This window comes from Lepus europaeus, chromosome 8, assembly GCF_033115175.1.
Source record: "Lepus europaeus isolate LE1 chromosome 8, mLepTim1.pri, whole genome shotgun sequence".
In the NCBI taxonomy this organism is placed as follows: domain Eukaryota; kingdom Metazoa; phylum Chordata; class Mammalia; order Lagomorpha; family Leporidae; genus Lepus; species Lepus europaeus.
In genome coordinates, this window is record NC_084834.1 from 72,276,817 (window position 1) to 72,297,147 (window position 20,331).

Consider the following 20,331-nt stretch of genomic DNA (forward strand, 5'->3'; position numbering starts at 1 on the left):
AAGCTGTGGTCAAAACAAATAGAACATGCTCCTGACTCCTTCCTCCTTGTTCCTTCAGCATCCCAGAGGAACCATGTACCATAGACTCTCTTGACTATTTTTTTGCACCCCCACTTCACATCACAAGCTTTCAGACTTTATTAGGGTTTCATGTTGTACTAAAGCAATTTCGTGTAGAATTAAGTTTATCAGCCAGAGTAGGAGTCACAGGATGAATTTTTACATTAATTTCCGCATATTTACAGCATTAATTCCTAAGTTTTGCAATCTCTGAGAACTTTATGAAACAACCAGTCCCCTCTCCAAGCAAGATGTAAAATTTCCAGTGAACATATAAATCCTGTTAGTGCTTGTAATCCTGATCAGCTAAGGATTTTAGCTCTGCAATTATGTGTGCTAAGTACAACTTGAATTTGCAATGTAGAGAAAGTTTATTCCACAACCTGTTTGAAAGATTTGGCTTATTTTCATCCTTGTGAGACTGGGTGTTAATTTATTCCCTCTTCGTGAAAGCCTGTTTTCTATTTTAAATTTCCTCGAAAGCAGAATCCAACATTAAAGTCATCTAAGGAGCTAATTTCTATCATGCTCATGAACAAAATTAGACTGGAGGACTTGCAGGAGTAGAAAGATGAGAGCAGATATCCAAGCCCTGTTCCCAGTAAATGATTAAAATAATCAATGAAAAAGCAAAACAGAAAATATAGCGTATTAGCACGAAAATACTAGGGAATATTGTCAACTGAGAGGCAAAATTTTCCAAGAATTTCCCACATAAAATGTACATGAAGCCACACGAAAGGACATGACTTAGAGCCTAATCACATACAAAGCCAGTTGGGAGTGCTGTAGAGAAACAGAGTAAGCTCCTGCAGCAGACACTCCTCCCATCCTTACTCTGAGGGCATGCACTGGGGGTAAACAAATCTAACAGGAGAGACAGAGAGACTCTGCAACTGAAACCACCTCTGCGCCAAGCTGAGGGGGAAATGAAAACCCTGAACAGAAACCCAGCAGCTCTACATGCTGCTGGCCCACTCCCCCTGACATGCCAATGAGGGAACCCTCTCATTACTAAAAAGAATGAATGAAGCTGCCACAGGCACTTTGGAGAAACCAAAAAGCACCAGAAGCCAAGTGCAGCAGTGTTGGGAAAAGAAGAAAACTACACACTCAGCAGACAAACAGAATGCCCATGGGTGAGCACTCTTCTGTAACCTGGCTCCTTGCGCAGATGATGCTCACGTTGACAAGAGTGTCAAATTTTCTAAATGACAAGACTCATGGGGAGAAGATGAGATCCCAAAGGGATAGAGTCCCTTCCTAACACTGTGGTTGGAGAGACCAAATGGATCATCAGACACAACCAGATTATGACTTTGGATGAGGCCAGGACAGGTACATAAACAGGGATGGGGCTGAAAGTGATCTCTTAAGCAACATAATCAACAAATTTTTAAAAATGCTTTTTTTCAATGGCCAAGTTCTAAATGCCCTAATAGGAAAACAGAAGATGCTAACACTTTTGTAGGCATAGGTGAATCAGATCAGATTCAGGGGCAACATACTCAAATAGTGACTATGAAAATTTTTATCTTTTTAGACTAATTTATTTGATAGGCAGAGGTAGAAAGAGAGGGAGAGAGAGTTATCTCATGTACTGGTTCACCTGGCAAATGCCTGCAACAGCCAGGTGCCAGCAACACAATGCAGGTCTCCCAGACTGGTGGCTACTGTTGCCTCCCATGAAGCACATAAGCAAAAAGCAGGCTCAGAAGTAGAGATAGTATTTGGTCCCAGCCACTGTAATGCAGGTATCCTAAGTGCCTGCTAAACCTACAACACCACGATGCCTGCACCTAAATTTTGTTCCAACTAAAAGAACATAGTTAACGAAAATGTTAGGGGACATAATCCACAACAAAAACTTAAAAGCAAGGTATTCTAAAAAGTTGAGAGTGCTTTTTTTCAATCTACAGTTTTCCTGATATAATATTACATGGTATGTGTATTTTTGGGCAATGCTAGCTAATTATCCATTCAAAGGCCTAGTAAGCACCTGGTAAAGATACGGAAAGACATACTTATAAATAGGGGCCAGTACTGTGCCACAGTGGTTTAAGCCACACTTGTAACACAGGCATCCCAAATCAGAGGCTGCTCTTCTTCCTGTCCAGTTCCCTGTCAATGTGCCTAGGAAGGTAGCAGAAGATGGCCTAATTACATACTTCCCTGACACATGGAAGACTTGGATGGAGTTCCTGGCTCCTGGCTTCATTCTGGCCCAGCCACAGCTATTTCTTCTATTTGGAAAGTGAACCAACAGATGGACTATCTCTTCTTCTATTTTTTTAAAAATATTTTATTTTTATTTGAGAGGCAGAGTTACAGAGGAAGAGACAGAGAGAAAGGTCTTCTATCTGCTGGTTCACTCCCCAGATGGCCACAATGGCTGGAGCTGGGCCGATAGGAAGCCAGGAGCCAAGAGCTTCTTCTGGGTCTCCCATGTGGGTGGCAGGGGCCCAAGACCTTGGCCCATCTTCTACTGCTTTCCCAGGCCATAGCACAGAGCTGGATCAGAAGGGGAACAGCCAGGACTCGAAACTTGAACTGGTGCCCATATGGGATTGCAGCACTGCAGGCAGAGGCTTAGCCCACTACACCACAGCACCAGCCCCTTCTATATCTTTCACTGTCTCCCTGACTTTCAAACAAATAAATCTTTGGAAAAAGGGAATAATCTTGTTGCAACAACTTTGGAATAACCTCACAGATGATGTATATTCTAACTAAACAGAATTTACCCAAGACATTTATGCAAGCTTTCTTACCAAGATTTCTCATCTGCTGGATCACATTCCAACAGCCCTCAACAGCCAGGTCTGGACAAGGACAAACTCAGGAGTTAATAACTCTATCTGGGCCTCCCATATGGATGCAATCTATCTGATGCCTCCAATGGTCTATCGGGAAGCTGGAGTTGAGCTGGGACTCAAATCCAAGTAGTCCGATATGGGATGCAGGCACCTCAAGTGGCAGGTTAACCCACTGTACCAAAAACCCACTCCTTGGATTCTTCCTGATATTACACACAGCTTGGCAGCACCAGTACTATAATTATGAATCAGGTAGGTATAGTTCCCAAAGCAGGCACTCCCTTCTGAGGGACATTATGCAATCTACAACAAGGCACGTTGAATTCCCAAGTGATTACAGTATTGTTTGGCATATATTTTAAAAGCGATTATAATTATTTTTCAGGAAATAAATAGCAAGAAAACCTCTCCTGTTTCCTTTTCCAAATATCTTTGAAACTAATTTGGTGTTTTTATATTTTGTAAACATTATATAGGATACACATAATCTAAATAAGAATTAAAATAGTCTTCATGTAGTATAGCATAACAATATGGCTTTCTTTCATTTTTTTCCAAATACTGCTTAAAAATATTTCAAAGGAACTAAATTTCTATTGATATTAAAATACGGTCACAAAATCAAGGATAATCGTCCATCAAGCACTCTGGGACTCAATTGCATTAGGCCATTTTTGATTTCCATTCATCCCTTAGTGTATCTTTGTGGGATTGGTTCCAGGACCCACAACCCATAGAAGCTCAAGTTCTATAGATTTTTTTGAAACCTACACACATCCTTCTATATATAAAAGAATCACTTCTAGATTACTGATAATGCCTAATGTGATAGAAATGCTATGTGACCCTGTTATTAAGAAATACTCATAGTTAGGGAATGACAGGGTCACTCAGTATGGGTATGTATTATCTTAGTAGGTCTGACTATAGAGTACACAAATGAGTACACAGTGAACAGTAGTTAACCATCCAGTGCTGGAGAGAGACAGAGTATCTATGGGCTATGGAGACTACTGTGGTGTGTACCTATAGAGCACATTAACAGAGATTCCTAGTCACATGTTAAACTCTGGCATTTGGGGAGTGAACCACTGGGTGGAAGATCTGTCTTTCAAATAAAGTTAACTTTTTAAAAAATATTTTTAAATAAATTTATCATTTTATTTGAAAGGCAGAGAGACAGACACAGAGGAGTTCAGTTCCCAAAGAGTTGAAAACACCTTTTAGAAATCATCTGGGGGCAGGCATTGTGGCATAGCAGATTAAGCCACTGCCTGCAACACTGAAATTCCATATGGGAACTGATTTGAGTGCTGGCTGCTCTACTTAAAATCCAGCTCCCTAGTAATGTACCCGGGAAAGCGGCAGAAGATGGACCAACTGTTTGGGAACCTGCACCCAGATGGGAGACCTGGATGAAGCTCCTGGCTCCTGGTCCAGCCCTGGTGGTTGTGGTCATTTGGGGAGTGAACCAGAAAGATGATGATGGATTTCTTTCTGTCTTTCAAATAAATAAAATAAATCTTAAGGAGAAATCCATGGCCGGCGCCGCGGCTCGATAGGCTAATCCTCTGCCTGCGGCGCCGGCACACCAGGTTCTAGTCCTGGTCGGGGTGCCGGATTCTGTCCCGGTTGCTCCTCTTCCAGGCCAGCTCTGCTGTGGCCAGGGAGTGCAGTGGAGGATGGCCCAAGTGTTTGGGCCCTGCACCCCATGGGAGACTGGGAGAAGCACCTGGCTCCTGCCTTCGGATTAGCGCAGTGCGCCGGCCGCAGCGTGCTGGCCGCGCTACCATTGGAGGGTGAACCAATGGCAAAGGAAGACCTTTCTCTCTGTCTCTCTCTCTCTCACTGTCCACTCTGCCTGTCAAAAAAAAAAAAAAAAAAAAAAAAAGGAGAAATCCAATTTTCGTTAAATAAATGTATGAATAAAAACTATTTTTTCTCAGACAATATTTAAAATACCTAAATAAATTCTGCTTTTGACATAGAAAGTGAATTCCATGCCCTCTATAATAGAGCTATGGATTTTGATCATCATTTTCCTAAAATGCTGTCTGAAGATCTGATATTGTACCCAGTCCCAGTCCTGGAGTCTTCGCAATTAGGCAGCAATCTCAAACATACATGCTCTCAGAAGAGCTACATTCTAAAGCACACTGTTCTCTTCTCTGAAAGTGAAAGCCAGAGCAAAAAAAAAAAAAAAAATCAATTAAATTTCCTGTAACTTTCCGAATATTTCCTGCATTTATCTTAATCCCTGAACAAGGTTGGTGCTGGGTGACTTTAGATATCAGAGATCATTTCCCAATAGACATCAAATATCATCTGCAAAGGTTCTCAAATTTCTCTCAGTAAAGTTACACTCACCCATTCCATTGATGCCGAATATATTCCTAAAGTCTCCCTCAAAGAGTCAAACTGCACAATCTCAACTAACAAACTTAAATTTGGATAAAAGTAGCAAACATTCCACAAATGTCAGTTACAAATCCTTCTGAAGTTACAGAACAGAAATAATGTAACTTTGCATTGGAATATCATGCCTTGCCACTTGAATTTCCAAAAGATCCACAGTGCCTCCCCACCAGCTCACTACTCCAAAAGGGAAGATTTTTTATAGAAAGTATGAAAAAGATCATAAGGTGAATTCTTTCTTTCAGAAAGAGTGCCATTGAGTGCCTACTAAGGGACCAGACACTGTACAAGAAGTTGAGAACAAAAAGATAAGACCTAACCTTCATGCTAAAGGTTTCAGAAACTGGAGAAAAGACACACAAAAACAAATGTCTATAATAACAGTGATGTCTGAGGAACACAGAGCCACAAATATGAGGCTAACCTGATAAGAAACCTGAGCTATGTCATAAAAAGTATAGCTCCTCAGGAAAGCACATGCAGGCACAAAGGCTTCAAATGTGTGAAAAGCAACATCAGGTGCAAAACATACAGAGTTAGGAATAAGTATGTAGCAGCATATGAGGGATAACAGCTGGACAAGGAGGTTGAGCATAACCAGGAACGAGATCAGGAATGTCAGTCCGAGTTCCTTTAGACCAGTGGTTTTCTGGACTGAGTTCTTTGATCTCTAGTGATCACAGAAACACTATGGGTCATTGTGAAGAGGAGGTCATTTGGTGGCTAAAAGAATCCTGTATCACATTCATCCCTGCACTGAGAAGAACTCCAGAGGTTGACAATGGGTATCCACCAAAGGGTATTAAGGGATGTACCTGGTCAGGTATAGTATTTAAGAAAGAGTAGGGACAGCACTGTGGCATAGCGGGTAAAGTCACACTGCCTGTAATGCTGGCATCCCATATGGGTGCCGGTTAGAGTCCTGGCCACTCCACTTCCAATCTAGTTCTTTGCTATGGCCCAAGTACTTGGGCCCTTGCATCCATGTGGGAGATCCAGATGAAGCTCCTGGCTCCTGGCTTCAGATCGGCCCAGCCTGGGGCTGATGTGGCCATTTGGGGAGTGAACCAGAGGGCAGACATTTTCTTTCTCAGTCTCTGTCTCTCCTTCTATCTGTAACTCTGCTTTTCAAATAAAATAAATAATTAAAAAAGAATGAGAAAATTTTAAATTTACTATCAGAAAATAAAAATAGAATTAGAAGGCCAGCATTGTGGAGCATCAGGTTAAGCAGCTGCCAGTGATGCCAGTATCCCTTATGAATGCCAGTTTGAGTCCTGGCTCCACTTCCAATCTAGCTCCCTGCTAATGTGCCTCATCCAAGTGCTTGCTACCCTGACATCTGGGGAGTGAACTGATAGGTGGACAATCTAACTGCCCATAAAAAAAAAAAAAAAAAGAATAGAATCAGAGGGAGGAATTTGGAAAGAATTCATGGAAGTCAAGATTATGAAGAGTGAAAAAAAGGAGTACAATTGTGTTTTAAACTGTATTTGGGGGCACAGGTAGAAAAGAAAATGATTATTTCCATGAAATTGAGTGCTCTCAAAGAAAGAAGCAAGCTTGGGAGACCAGAAGCAAGGATGGTGTGTGTGTATACACGCATACAAAGTGTGCAGGAGTGCTCAAAATCCAGGATAACTGGGGGCAGCACTGTGGTGTAGCGGGTAAAGCCACTGCCTGCAGTGCCAGCATCCAATATGAGCACCGGTTCAAGACCTGGCTGCTCCACTTCTGATCACATAGCTCTCTGTTATGGCCTGGGAAAGCAGTAAAAGATGCCCAGGTGCTTGGGCCCCTGCACCTATGTGGGAGACCTGGAGGAAGCTCCTGGCTCCTGGCTTTGGATCAGCTCAGGTCTGCTCCGGATGTTGCGGCCATTTGGGAAATAAACCAGCGGATGGAAGTCCTCTCTCTCTCTCTCTCTCTCTCTCTTTCTGACTCTGCCTCTCTGTAACTCTTCCCTTCAAATAAATAAAAAATCTTAAAAAAATATCTAGGATAACCAAGGTATTTTTTAAACTTCTAGAATTCCCACAAAGATTAAAGGACTACATGTGGCCTTGGTTGAAAAACTACAAAATGTTAGACACTCACACAATGTTGATTCTATGATCACAGATTCGCCCCATCCTAACAAAAAAATGCTTAGAACTCACATTATTTCCACATTGAGAAAAAATGGTCAGACTCACATTTGAAAAGCATTTCTTGCATTACTTGCATTGTAACTTACTTTCAAAACACAAAATGTTTTCACCAAACATTTTCATTTCTGCTTAAAATATCCTATGAGATCAATACAGCCAAGTGATACTTCACCTTTTCATGAAGAAACTGAAACGTAAGAATGGTGAAAACGACTTTCATACAGCACAGTCTATTTTAGACTGGCTTACTTGTTCTAAACCCAAAGGTCACATCATATGAGGATATGCATTAATTCAAAAAATGCTATAGAGCTATTTGTGAATTCAGGGATTGCCAAAGTTCTCGGTTGAACCCTGTGAGAATGTCAATGTCTTCTCTAATTCAGTCTCCTGGGATTTACGGGCTATTGAGACCACATAAGATGCCACGTACAGAGGTTTAGTTTTCACATACTTCAGTCTCGACTTGTGTCATAGTGTGGCAGGTGTACTGGAGAAGGTAAAGATATGCATAAAGAAAAATGTTCTCATTTAAATACATGTAATAATCATATTTTATTAAAAATAAACAGATGAGTAGCAGAAACACTATGAAGAACATTGCATTCAATGGTCTCTGGGGTCTAGTTTGTTTCAAACTCCTGTGACTCAAGGACAAACTGATTAGGCTTACAAGAAACATGGCTATGGATTTCAGTTCCTAAGAATGCTTGTCCCCCACCCCCCTCCCCGTGGGAGGCCAGGAAGATGCTCTGGGACTCCTGGCTTCAGATTGGCCCAGCTGTGGCCATTGTGGCCATCAGAGGAGTGAACCAGTGGATGGAAGACCTCATTCTCTCTATCTAACTCTGCCTCAAATAAATAAATCTTTAAAAAAAGGAATGGTCTATGAGAAACACTGAAGCTTTAAAGCTAAGGTGCGATTTTAAATTTGAAGATTAATCAACTGGTTAATCAGGATTGCCAAGCATACCATTTGACCTACTTCCTGTTGGCAAATGGTTTTGCAGGCCAATAAGAAAAGCCATTTCTTTTTTTTTTTTTTTTATTGTGAAAGCAACAGAAAAAGAGTAACTATTCTTTCTGAAACCGTTGCAGAGACAGAAACATCAGCAATGAATACAGGGACAAAATGATGGAGTCAAAGAATAAAACTTCTAAATTTACGACCATTTCATGAGACAGTTTAAAAAGTGTCCACATTACTTGTAAGACTAACAAAACAGTGCTAGTAGGCAAATCAAACCTTCCAATCTTATTCTCCACACACAAGCCAGCAAAACAAATCACTAATCACATATAACAAATAACAATACACTTCTTACAGAGCCAGCATGGAAAGGCAAGGGGGTGGAGACAGCTCAGTCAGAAGAATCATTTACTAAAAATGTTATCCTAAAAATTAAAAGGAAGGAAGGAGGAGGAAGGGAATGATATATCACTATATTCTTAGAAGCCTATCTATGAAATAAATAAATGTTCTTTTTGTATTAATAAAAAATAAAATGGAAAATTAAGAACTTTGAAAAAATATGTTGGCTTTAGGCCTTGTTAAGAGGCCCAAAAAATCATTTACTTTTTATTTATTTGAATGGTAGGCAGGCACACACACACACACAGAAAGGGAATAAAAAGGAAGTGAAGGGAAGGGGAGGGGAAGGGAGGAGAGGGGAGGAACAAACAGGGTGGTGGAGGGGAACAAACAGCCAGAGATCTCCCATTCCCTGGTTCATTTCTCAAATGCCTGTCAGGTAGAAGCCAGAAGCCCAGAACTCAACTTGGAACTTCCATGAAGTAGCAGGGACCCAAGCACCATCACCTGCCACCTCCCAGGGTGCACATTAGCAGGAAGTAATAGCAGGGAGCTGGATATGAGCCCAGGCACTGTAATATGGGATGCTGGCATCTTAACCACTATACCAAACAGCCACCTCTAGATGAGATTCTGTAAGAGCTGGTGACATGACCTCAATGCAGTCATGTGATATCTCTGGGTATCCTTTTTCTTTTCACAAGATGAGCCAAGTGGGCTGGGTAATGACTCATGGTCCTAAAGAAATGTTTTCATTCTCTGCCACTTCAGCTTGCTATGAAAATGCTAAATTTGGGTAGACATACCCATCATGCAAACACTCTTTGCATTATGTTCATGTTCACATAGACTATTATATATTACACATAAATTCTCTTTAGTATTCTTAAGAATATCTACATAGGATTGTCTTTCACTGTATGTCCAAACTTTCCAATTTTATTTATTGGCATTTTAAAATTGAGAAATATTTTACTTCTTTTATCAATTTGCCATTTTTCATTACTTCTCCTTAAAATATATGAAATCTGGGGTCAGTGTTGTGGTGTAGCCACCTGAGATGCCAGCATCCCAGTTCATGTCCCTGCTACTCCACTTCTAATCCAGTTCCCTGCTAATGGCTTGGGAAAATGGCAGAAGATGGCCTAAGTGCCAGGTCACCTGCCACCATGTGACAGACCCAGATGAAGCTCCTGGCTCCTGTTTTAACTTAGCCCTGCCCTGGCCATCTGAGAAGTGAACCAGTGTGTGGTTCCGTCTCTCCCTCTCTCATTCTTTCAAACAAACAAGTAAATCTTTTAAAAAATATTAAATGTATCTTTCATTCTTTTCTCTCCTGCTGTTTCCCTACCACTTCCCTCTACTGCCACACTATTCCTTATTACCTAACAAAATTCTTCTTGGCCTTCAAAATGCAGGACCCACCCAAACTCCTTCCCTTGTAAAGTCTACTCCATCATAATCTCCAATGGGTCTTGCCATATTTGAACAGTTCTTATCTGTACCAATTACTTGGATATAGATAAATACTTATTGATGGTATATGAGGAAGCTATACAAGATGCTCTGAATCTGTTAATCACTGTGAAAACCTTATGTTAATCCACACCCTTTCTCCATTACATTCTCCAATAACTTTACAGTTGGTGTCTATACCTTCAACAGGTTTAATGAAGCCCTTCTTCCATTACCACATCATCATTCACCAAATTTCCTTTCTTTTTTGCATTTTTTACACTAGGTACTTCATGGTGTTTAGCACACTAACTAGAACTCTAAGTTCTAAGCTCAAAAAGGATATTTTTATGTAACTTTCACATAACTAAACAGTTCCAGTTCCTAGAAGTGTTCCTAGTATTTCATATATGCTCAAGAAACATTTCTGAATGGCTATTTTAAAAAACAGAAAGCAGGGCAGGCACTGTGGTTCCACAGCCTGGATTCAAGTCCCAGCTAGGTTTTCAAGTCCAACTTCCTGGAAGTGGCATACCCTGAGAGGCAGCACAGAATAGCGAATGTGGAAGATGCAGTTCCAGTCTCCTGGCTTCCACTTGGCTCAGGCCTAGCTGTTGTAGGACATTTGGGGAGTGAACCAGTCAAATAAAGATCTCTCTCTTGGTCTGCTTTTCAAGTAGATTAAAAAAAAAAAAGATAGAATAAACCTTAAAGAGAAAGCAACACTAATAATAATAGGACAAACCCTAATATAAAATCAAGAAATCATGTTTTGCCAAGTCCTGCATATATTTACCTTAAAAATAATTTTTAAAAATTTTTAAAAATTTCCCCATTTAAAAATTTTCTTTAATAGAGGGAGGGAGAGAGAGAGAGAGAGGGAGAGGGAGAGGGAGAGGGAGAGGGAGAGGGAGAGGGAGAGGGAGAGGGAGGGAGGGAGGGAGGGAGGGAGAGAGGGAGGGAGAGAGAGAGAGAGAGAGAGAGAGAGAGAGAGAGAGGTCCATCTGCTGATTCAATTCCCAAATGCCTACAATGCAATGGGCCAAAACCAGAAGTTCAATCTAGGTCTCCCACATGGGTGGCAAGAACCCAACTACTTAAACCCAGGGTCCCTATTAGGAGGAAGCTGGAGTGAGAAGTCAGAACTAGACCCAGGCACTCCAATATTGGATATAGGCATCTAACTGGTGTCTGAAAACTTGGCCAAATGCACGCTTCCCACTAATTCTATTATTATTTACTATTAGCTACTTTCCTTTTTGCCAAATAAAGCAAGGCTGAAAATTAAATGACTTCCCCAAAAAACAAACCCCTAGTAAATGTACCAAAAATAACACCCATGTTTATTTGCTCGTGAAAATAAATGTGAGGCTGAGTTTATTCATCTGCAAAAAGCTAAATGCAAAGTAAGCTTTTGCGAGGGATGTGGGAAAGCTAGTTGTAAAGTCTTCTTCCTGGGCAGTTGGTATGTTAATTCCTTGGCCTCTTTCTGTTAGTAATTTTTTAGTTTTTTCTATAAACTTGGACACTTCCTTCCTTTCCCACCCTTCACCTCCAAGAGAAAATTGTCTGACTAATGTTAGGGCTCCCACTAGAGAGATGAAAATTCCCCCTGAAGCATATGTTCTAAGTTCTCCTAAGAGGACAAGCACAGTGAGTAGGCATAGTCCTCACAGGGTGAGGTAGGGCAGTCACTGAGGAAGGAGGGGAAAGCAAAGAATGCTTTACTCATAATTACCTAAGACTTTCCAGCATGAGAGGGGAAAGAGGAAGTCTATTTTCAGTGACAATGATTACTCTAAAAATATTAACATGCAAGGGGAAAATTTTCATTCTGAGAGTTACCACCGTGCTGAGGTCTTTTTCTCTCACAGAGTGACTTAGAATTCCCGGAGCAGAGGTAATCTAGGCAGACTCACTTGCCCTGTGTCTTGGAACTGACAACATCTAAGAATCATGGGAGTTTAACCAAGGACACACTGGAAAGGACTGCTCAGGACCAGGGCAGTCTCTAAGAAGTATCAGGTGGCAGCGCGGACACAGGCATCTGGAGTATGGCAGAAATTACAGCTATACCAGCTATACCAGCTTCATATGCTTTTTATGCTGCAGGCATAAAAATGACTTAGTGAAACTGAAGCTGAATTATCTGCCTGTCACTGCTTCTGTGTATTTTCACAACGTCACACATAAAAACCACATAGGTCCTCTTATGAATTACCATTCTTTCCTTTATTTCCCTGCTAGGTCAATGGCACACGTTTCCATGAAACCGGGCTGCCTAGGCTCAGGAGGTGCTCACCTGTCAGACCAGCAAACCATCACAAAGATGGCTTAAAGGAGATTCTGTGACAGGTGTTCATACATAATGCATTTTTCTGCACTTGTATTTATAGTTGAATGATTTAAAAATGATTTAAAAATTTAAAATTTAAAAATTCATAGGCATTGACACTGAGGAAAAAAACTTCCTTGTCCCCAGGAAAATAAAGATAAATGTACATGAAAGTCAGCAGACAACTTCAGAAGAGCATAGATAAAGGGATTTGAAAGTACAGAGTAGAAGGTTGGAAGTCATTGACCATTACATTGGAGATAAACTAGCAACCCTGCCGTCAGCTGTCCCAGGCGTCTTACCAGCAGCTCAGTCCCTCACTGCTCCTCCTGGATCATGTCCTGTTGGCTGCTGCTGAGCCCATCTCCTGCTTCCAAGTGTGGCAACTCAACAGGAGCAAGGCTGAGTAGACAATCTGAGAGGGCCTGCTGCTGAATGTTAGCCAGCCTGGGAAAACAAAAAGCAAAAAACACAGGATTTGAATATTTGAAATTAGCAAAAGGGATTAAAGCATTTACACCTGCTATGAGAGCATACACCTGGTATGTTCAGTTTAGGTAGTTTTGGATGAATAACGGGGTATATTTCCATGACACAGCAGGCTGTTAACATATTTATGGTTAGAAGGTCTTTCTCAAAGCAATCACCATAACACTAGCCTAATTTGTATAGCACTTTGCATTGTCCAGAGTCTGTCAATCATCAGTTAGTCTAGTGAACCACTGAACACTGGAGTTGCTTCCAACTTTTGGCTAAAACGGACATGGGTATATATTAGTTTTTTAATGGACATATGTTTCTAATTCTTTTGAGAGTGGAACTGTTGGATCATATGGTAATTCTATATGTACCTATTTGAGTAACAGCAAAATTACTCTTGCAAAGTAGGTGCACAATCTTATTTTTCCATCAGCAATTTATCTGGGTCCCAATTTTTCCAAATCCTAACCAGCATTTGTTACTTTGTCTTTTTAATTATATCCATCCTAGTAAGTGTGAATTTGGCAGAAGAAGGTATTATGAATAGTCAAATGCAAGATCCTGGCTATTTCAGGTGTAAAGTGATAGGAGTCTGAGAATGGAACAGGAAATGAAATAAAGTAATGAAACAGGGAAGTATTAGTGATAAATAAATGAAATTTGGTAACACTATAGCTGTAGGGAAGGAAAAGCAAGTCTCAGTTACAATAGTCATTGCCTGAAGGAATGACGGCATTAATCAGATGTATAGAGACTTTCAGAAAGGAATCTGAAATGACAAATTAAATTGTTGATATGAATCATTTGAAGAAATCTATGTATTTCAAATAGCTATGAGGCAGGTCAAGTTAAGGAAGTAATCATATCCTTTTTTTTTAAAGTAAGGATTAAAGAAGCATTGGTAAGATTACAAGAGGGTTACTGCAGGAATGTACTAAGATTACTAAAACTGGGTTCATCAATTTATGGACCACACATTGAAGAAGGCACAGTGGTATCTGCCATCCTAATTTCTGTTAAAACAGTAAAACAATACTTAAGTAGTAAAAAAAAAAAAAAAAAAATACAATCATCACAACTCTTCAGAGTTGTATCCATGCTGCAGAAGGGCGGTACCTAGATCCTCAGAATGATGTAGGCAGGCTTAGCGGAAATGTCCTCCAAGAACTGGAGCAAAATCAGGAGTCCTAGAGGACTGAGTGTCAGTGCAAGCATTTATCTGGGTGGCTGGGAAGCAAGCTGGCATGGAAAAAGATGAAGTTCCAGTTTTCTATGCACAAATAGCAAGCTCCCTTAGTACAAAGAAGCCATCCCTAACAAATAGAAGTTTCTTGTGAAACCATAGCTCATTATGGTCAATGGTCCTGACTTTGCTCCACGCTGGAAAGTCTCCAATGATAATACTCAGGAATAACGCAAAGATGATGCTCATGCTTAGGTACCTATCTTGAAATTGACATTTAGGGGCCCAGCACTGTGGCTCAGCAGGCTAACGCCCTGGCCTGAAGCACAGGCATCCCATATGGGCACCGGTTCAAGACCTGGCTGTTCCACTTCCAATCCAGTTCTCAGCTATGGCCTGGGAAAGTAGTGGAAGATGGCCCAACTCCTTGGCCCCCTGCACCCGCGTGGGAAACCCGGAAGAAGCTCCTGGCTCTTGGTTTCAGATTGGCGCAGCTCTGGCCATTACGGCCAATTGGGGAATGAACCATTAGATGGAAGACCTCTCTCTCTCTGCCTCTCCTCTCTCTGTGTAGCTCTGACTTTGAAATAAATAAAAAAATCTTAAAAAAAATTTAATGACACTATTTGGGATCCTGGGATAAACATTCACAAAGAAAACGCAAAACTTTGTCAGCTAGCATATACACTGAGTTTTTCCTCTGACCTGATATAAAGAAATTTTTAAAAGCATTTAGCGCACAAACAGAACAAACAAAAGTTTAACAAGTTAAACAAAGTTTAACACCTGAAGACAGAAGTTAGGAGTCATGGAGGTTGGGGCCAGTGCTGTGGCGCAGTGGGTTAACGCCCTGGCCTGAAGCACTGGCATCCCATATGGGCACTGGTTTGAGTCCCAGCTGCTCCACTTCCGATCCAGCTCTCTGCTGCTGCCTGGGAAAGTAGTAGAAGATGGCACAAGCCCTTGGGCCCCTGCATCCACATGGGAGACCCGGAAGAAGCTCCTGGCTCCTGGCTTTGGATTGGTGCAGCTCCAGCCATTGCAGCCATTTGGGGCAGTGAACCAATGTATGCAAGACCTCTCTCTCCCTCTCTGCCTCTCCTTCTCTCTGTAACTCTGCCTTTCAAATAAATAAATCTTAAAAAAAAAAAAAAAAGTCACGGAGGTAAAAAATAAAAAAATAATAATAATCGAACACATTAATGTCCTCAATTCAATGAAATAAATTCTTGGTCAAGAAACAAATCTGGGGCTAGTGCTGTGACATAGTAGGCTAAGCGTCTGCCTGCAGCACCAGCATCCCATAAGTACACCAATTTGTGTCCTGATGCAGCTCTCTGCCAATGACCTGGGAAAGCAGTAGAAGATGGCCAAGTGTTTGGGACCCTGCACCCTGGCTCCTGCCTCCTGGCTCAGATCAGCCCAATTCTGGCTGTTGTGGTCATTTGTGGAGTGAGCCAGTGGATGGGTGACCTTTCTCTCTGTCTCTCCCTCTGTAACTCTCAAATAAATAAATAAAATCTACCTCTCAAATAAATAAATAAAATCTTAAAAAAGGATAAATCTGAGGATTTTATGGTTTCCAGATAAACTTTCCTTTTTCCTTATTTCCCTAAATTGAAGCATATTCTAAATTTATATTTATTAAATATTCACTGTGTTTGGATAAGGCAGAATGTATTTTACACATTTTCCACAATGTCAACATAAAAAAATAATAACAGCAAACATGAGTACAATGCATTCTCAATCACTTAATGTCTCATTTGTGTATCTTAGCACACACTGTATAGGAAGCAGTGCCTGTGCTCTTATCCACGATGCTCATGTAAAGAAGTCTGCACAATTTCCTTTCAAAATAAAAAAAGGAAAGACAGTTTCTCCCCCCCAAAACTAGTTATTCTACATATAAACTCGTATACATCAACATAAGCTAGGTACCTTGTAAAGGAACCTTCCTTTTGGGCAATAGAGTACTTTTATTACAGAGGTCTATGGGTACTGTGCGGAATCCAGTCCTTCTCCTCCCTTTTGCACTACTTCTGTGCCCTCATGCACGTTTCTTCAAAGTCTCCCAGCAATAGACACTCCCTTCCTGTTGAAATGCTGCCTCAGCTGCACTGCTGCTTGAAGTGATTCTTGTCCAGTTCGAGAACAGCAGCTTATTTCCTCAGCAGGAAATGCCAACAAAACAAGTTCTCCTGTTCACATGTTAACACACATGTGTCTATACACATACACTCTCATACACACAACACACACATTCTCTTCTTTCTGCAAGTAAATGATCCCAACTGTACAATGCCCAACAGGAAGTGCTCTTCCAGAGTGTCAGCTACTTGGCAGCCATGGCTGTTCTCCTATTAATGTTTTAAAACATTGCTACACAGTGGTTCAACTCTAAGAAGAAAACTAAAAACCCCATGTATATTTTTGCTCCCTGCTCCTCCTAATAAACACACACACAAAGTGGAAACTCTCAAGGAAGTGTTCAGTAAGCATTTGCAAAACAAACTGCACTAAGATAAAAAACAAATATACTCTACACAGAGTGACTTCTAATCCACAGTCTTCATAGAGCTAAAATTGCCAAACAGAGCTGAAATATTAACCAGCAGTTACAAACCCTGTAGCATAATATTTCTATTGTGCAATGAAATAGTTTAAAACCAAACACAGGACTGTAAGAGGAATAGGTGCAGGCAATTTAGATTATCTGTCACTTTAGAAAATTTTAAGGAAATAGATATTTCAAGAATAAGAGTCATCTTTAGAAACTTAGTGGTTGAAAAGTATAAAAATCAAGAAGAAACAAGGTAACAGTTGCTAAGACTTGGCCTCTTTGTTCAGAGATATGGCCAGTTGGGGATATGCCCAAAATCTTTGTGAATGCACTAAAAGGAAAGTGGCCATCCCTAACATCTAATCATTTGGGAGATCCCCACTAGAAATCCTATGTGGTGGCCCGGCCTGGCTGTTGAAGTCATTTGGGGAGTGAACCAGAGAATGGAAGATCTCTCTCTCTCCGCCTCTCTCTAATTCTGCCTTTTAGGTAACAAATAATTGTCTCAAAATACACATGGCATGTCAAAGTAGAGACCTCTGCTGGAGAAGGCTCCTGACTACCTAATGGTCATTTATGTCTTATATGGAGTGCAGGGAGTGATTAGGAGAGAATCCTAATGCTTAGGGCAGAATTATAGCTACCTTGGAAATGTCTCAGGGATCATCAGCACAGCACCTGCTGTATGTCAGCTCTGGCTGATTGTACAATCTTTAAATAAGGGATTTTACAAAAAGAATTTAAAGAAATTAAGGCAGTGTTATAGGTCTCAAGCTTGAGAACACTATGGAATTAATCTGATGAAAGAAAAAACAAAGATGAAAAATATATAACTTGTATATTATTAAAATTATACACTCTGGCCTCAGAATCAGCCCTTAAGGCATTCAGATCTGCCTGAAGAGCCCATGAGAGTATTTTAGGCATGGAAAGCCAAGACACCCTGGGGGAAAAAAAAAAAAAAAAAGACCTAAATGAAAGATCTCTGCATGTGAGATCCCAGTGGAAAGAATGGGGCCATCAAAGAAGGAGGTACCTCTCTCTGAAGGGAGGAGAGAACTTCCACTTTGACTATGACCCTGTCAGAATAAGATTGAAGTCAGCGAACCCTAAAGGCTTCCATAGCCCTGGCAACTCATGACTAGAGCCTAGGGAGATTACTGATGCCATAAACAAGAGTGTCAAATTGTTAAATCAACAACAGGAGTCACTGTGTACTTACATCTCATGTGGGATCTGTCCTTAATGTGTTGTCCAATGTGAAGTAATGCTGTAACTAGTACTGAAACAGTATTTTTACACCTTGTGTTTCTGTGTGGGTGCAAACTGAGGAAATCTTTACTTAGTATATACTGAATCGATCTTCTGTATATAAAGATAATTGAAAATGAAAAAAAAAAAAAAAACCTTGGTGTTAAATTGGAAATTGCATAGAAAATTAATCAATTTTTTTAAAAAATCATGTAGGATCTCTGTCCTTAATGTGCTGTACATTGTGATTTAATGGTATAACTAGTACTCCAATAGTATTTTTCACTTTGTGTTGCTATGTGAGGGCAAACTGTTGAAATCTTTACTTAATATATACTAAACTGATCTTCTGTAAAAAAAAAAATTATATCAACATTAATGAATCCAGTTCAACCTTTCATGGAATGAGTAAGATGCTTCAATTTAAATATTTTTCCCCCGGAGAAGACATTTAGTAGAAAAAGGCAAAATCCAAATGCACTTTTTTGTTTTAAAACTTTCTAGAAAGGGGAGTATGCTGCGGTGTGGTGAGTAAAGCCGCTGTCTACAGTGCCGGCATCCCATATGGGCACCAGTTCGAGTCCCAGCTGCTCCACTTCTGATCCAGCTCTCTGCTATGGCCTGGGAAAGCAGTAGAGGATGGCCCAAGTCCTTGGGCCCCTGCACCTGTGTGGGAGACCCAGAAGAGGCTCCTGGCTCCTGGCTTCAGATCAGCACAGCTCCGGTCATTGCAGCCCATTGGGGAGTGAACCAGTGGATGGAAAACCTCTCTCTCTCTCTCTCTGCCTCTCCTTCTCTGTGTAATTCTTTTAATATTAAAAAAAAAAAAAACTTCCTAGAAAAATGGTGAAACTTTCTACTTATAGTTAGATTTCTTAGAAATAGCAGTGTAAGTAAAGCTTATTTAGTGCAGCGGCAGTCATTTGGACTGGCAGTTGAGATGTCTGCCAGCACACTCACATTGCACATCCGAGGGTCTGGGTTTGAGTCCCAGTGAGGACTCATGACTCTGGCTTCCTGTTTTGTGAACCCTGGCAGGCAGTGATGATGGCTCAAGTAGTTGAATTCTTGCCACACATGTGGCATAATTTTGGCCCCTAGGCCACTGAGGGCGTCTGGAGAGTGAACCAGAACACAGGAGCAGGTGCTCTATCTAAAAAAAAAAAAAAAAAATTCTCTCCACAAAAATCTAGGGCAATGTTACAGATGTAGGGTATGGTCTACACAAACCAGCACATTTAAGAAATTTTTCATTATCTTTTATCAGCTAGATCTTCTAGATGAGATATCAGAATCCAAAGGCAGGAATTTGTTGACTCTCCTTTGTTGAAAAGGAGTAAACTCACCTAGCAACATGAGAAATGAAGAAACAAAAGTACAAAGGCAATTGTGTACCACCAGTTGTAAAGTGAAAGAGTAAACAGAAAAACATTAGTTATGCTGTGGTTGTTTTCCCGCACATTCCCTATTGCATGGCAAAGTAAACATCATCAAGAATTCCCAGGAAAAGCAAACTCCTCTGAAAGCATATTAATTGTGACAAAGTTGTTTTGCAAGGTACTGCCACATTCAGAGATGCATACCAAACATACATGCTCCACAAAACAAAAAGACATAGCCTAAGAGTATGCAGATCACAGTGTAGAAATGACAAAACAGGGTTGAAAATATTCTAGGTAAAATATAAATAAGCACAATTATTCACAGGATCAGGGACTTTATTTTAAACCTTGCTTTTATAGAAGCCAACAAGGAATGCAGGTTATTCAATGAGTGGTTGAGTAAATGTATGGGTCTGTACTATGAAGGATCAAAAACAGCATTGCTGATCACATTGTAAAATACTGTGTGTGATGAAAGGACAGATACTACATTTGAGCTTAGCCAAAAGGAAGAGAAGCGATGTGATGATGGGACAAACAGGCAAATGACTATTTTCTAGAGTGTCATGAGATACTGGAGTACAGAAAGTAAACAAACTTAAAACTTGAAAGGGCCTAATAATCATTTTATCTAGGTGTAAGTATGAAAGTCAAGTAGCACAGGCATGTGGCAATGTGTACTTTCTTCTACATACAATGTGACTAATTTTACAATATGGTGAAGCATTTCAAATCCATGTTAGAATAAAAGCACCATTTAAAAACCATCAATGCACACAGTGGATTTCAGAAAACAGAAGCCACTGACAAGTTGGTTCCCAAGAGTCCCATCCTTAAACTAAGCAACAGCTCTGGTACCTTACTTCTTACATTGAGATACACAAAACAGGTCTGTTGTCAGCTGACCAGAAAGGAATAACTACCATAAC

The 20,331-nt window shown here is 40.5% G+C and overlaps 1 protein-coding gene across 1 annotated transcript in view; it reads right to left on the reverse strand.

Moving 5' to 3' along the window:
• Positions 1–20,331, reverse strand: part of TET2 (tet methylcytosine dioxygenase 2) — an 88,062-nt gene that overhangs the window by 51,839 nt on the left and 15,892 nt on the right. The window contains exon 2 of the mRNA XM_062199789.1: positions 12,846–12,990. The gene's annotated coding sequence lies outside the window, so the exon portion shown is untranslated. The remainder of the gene's footprint in view (positions 1–12,845; positions 12,991–20,331) is intronic.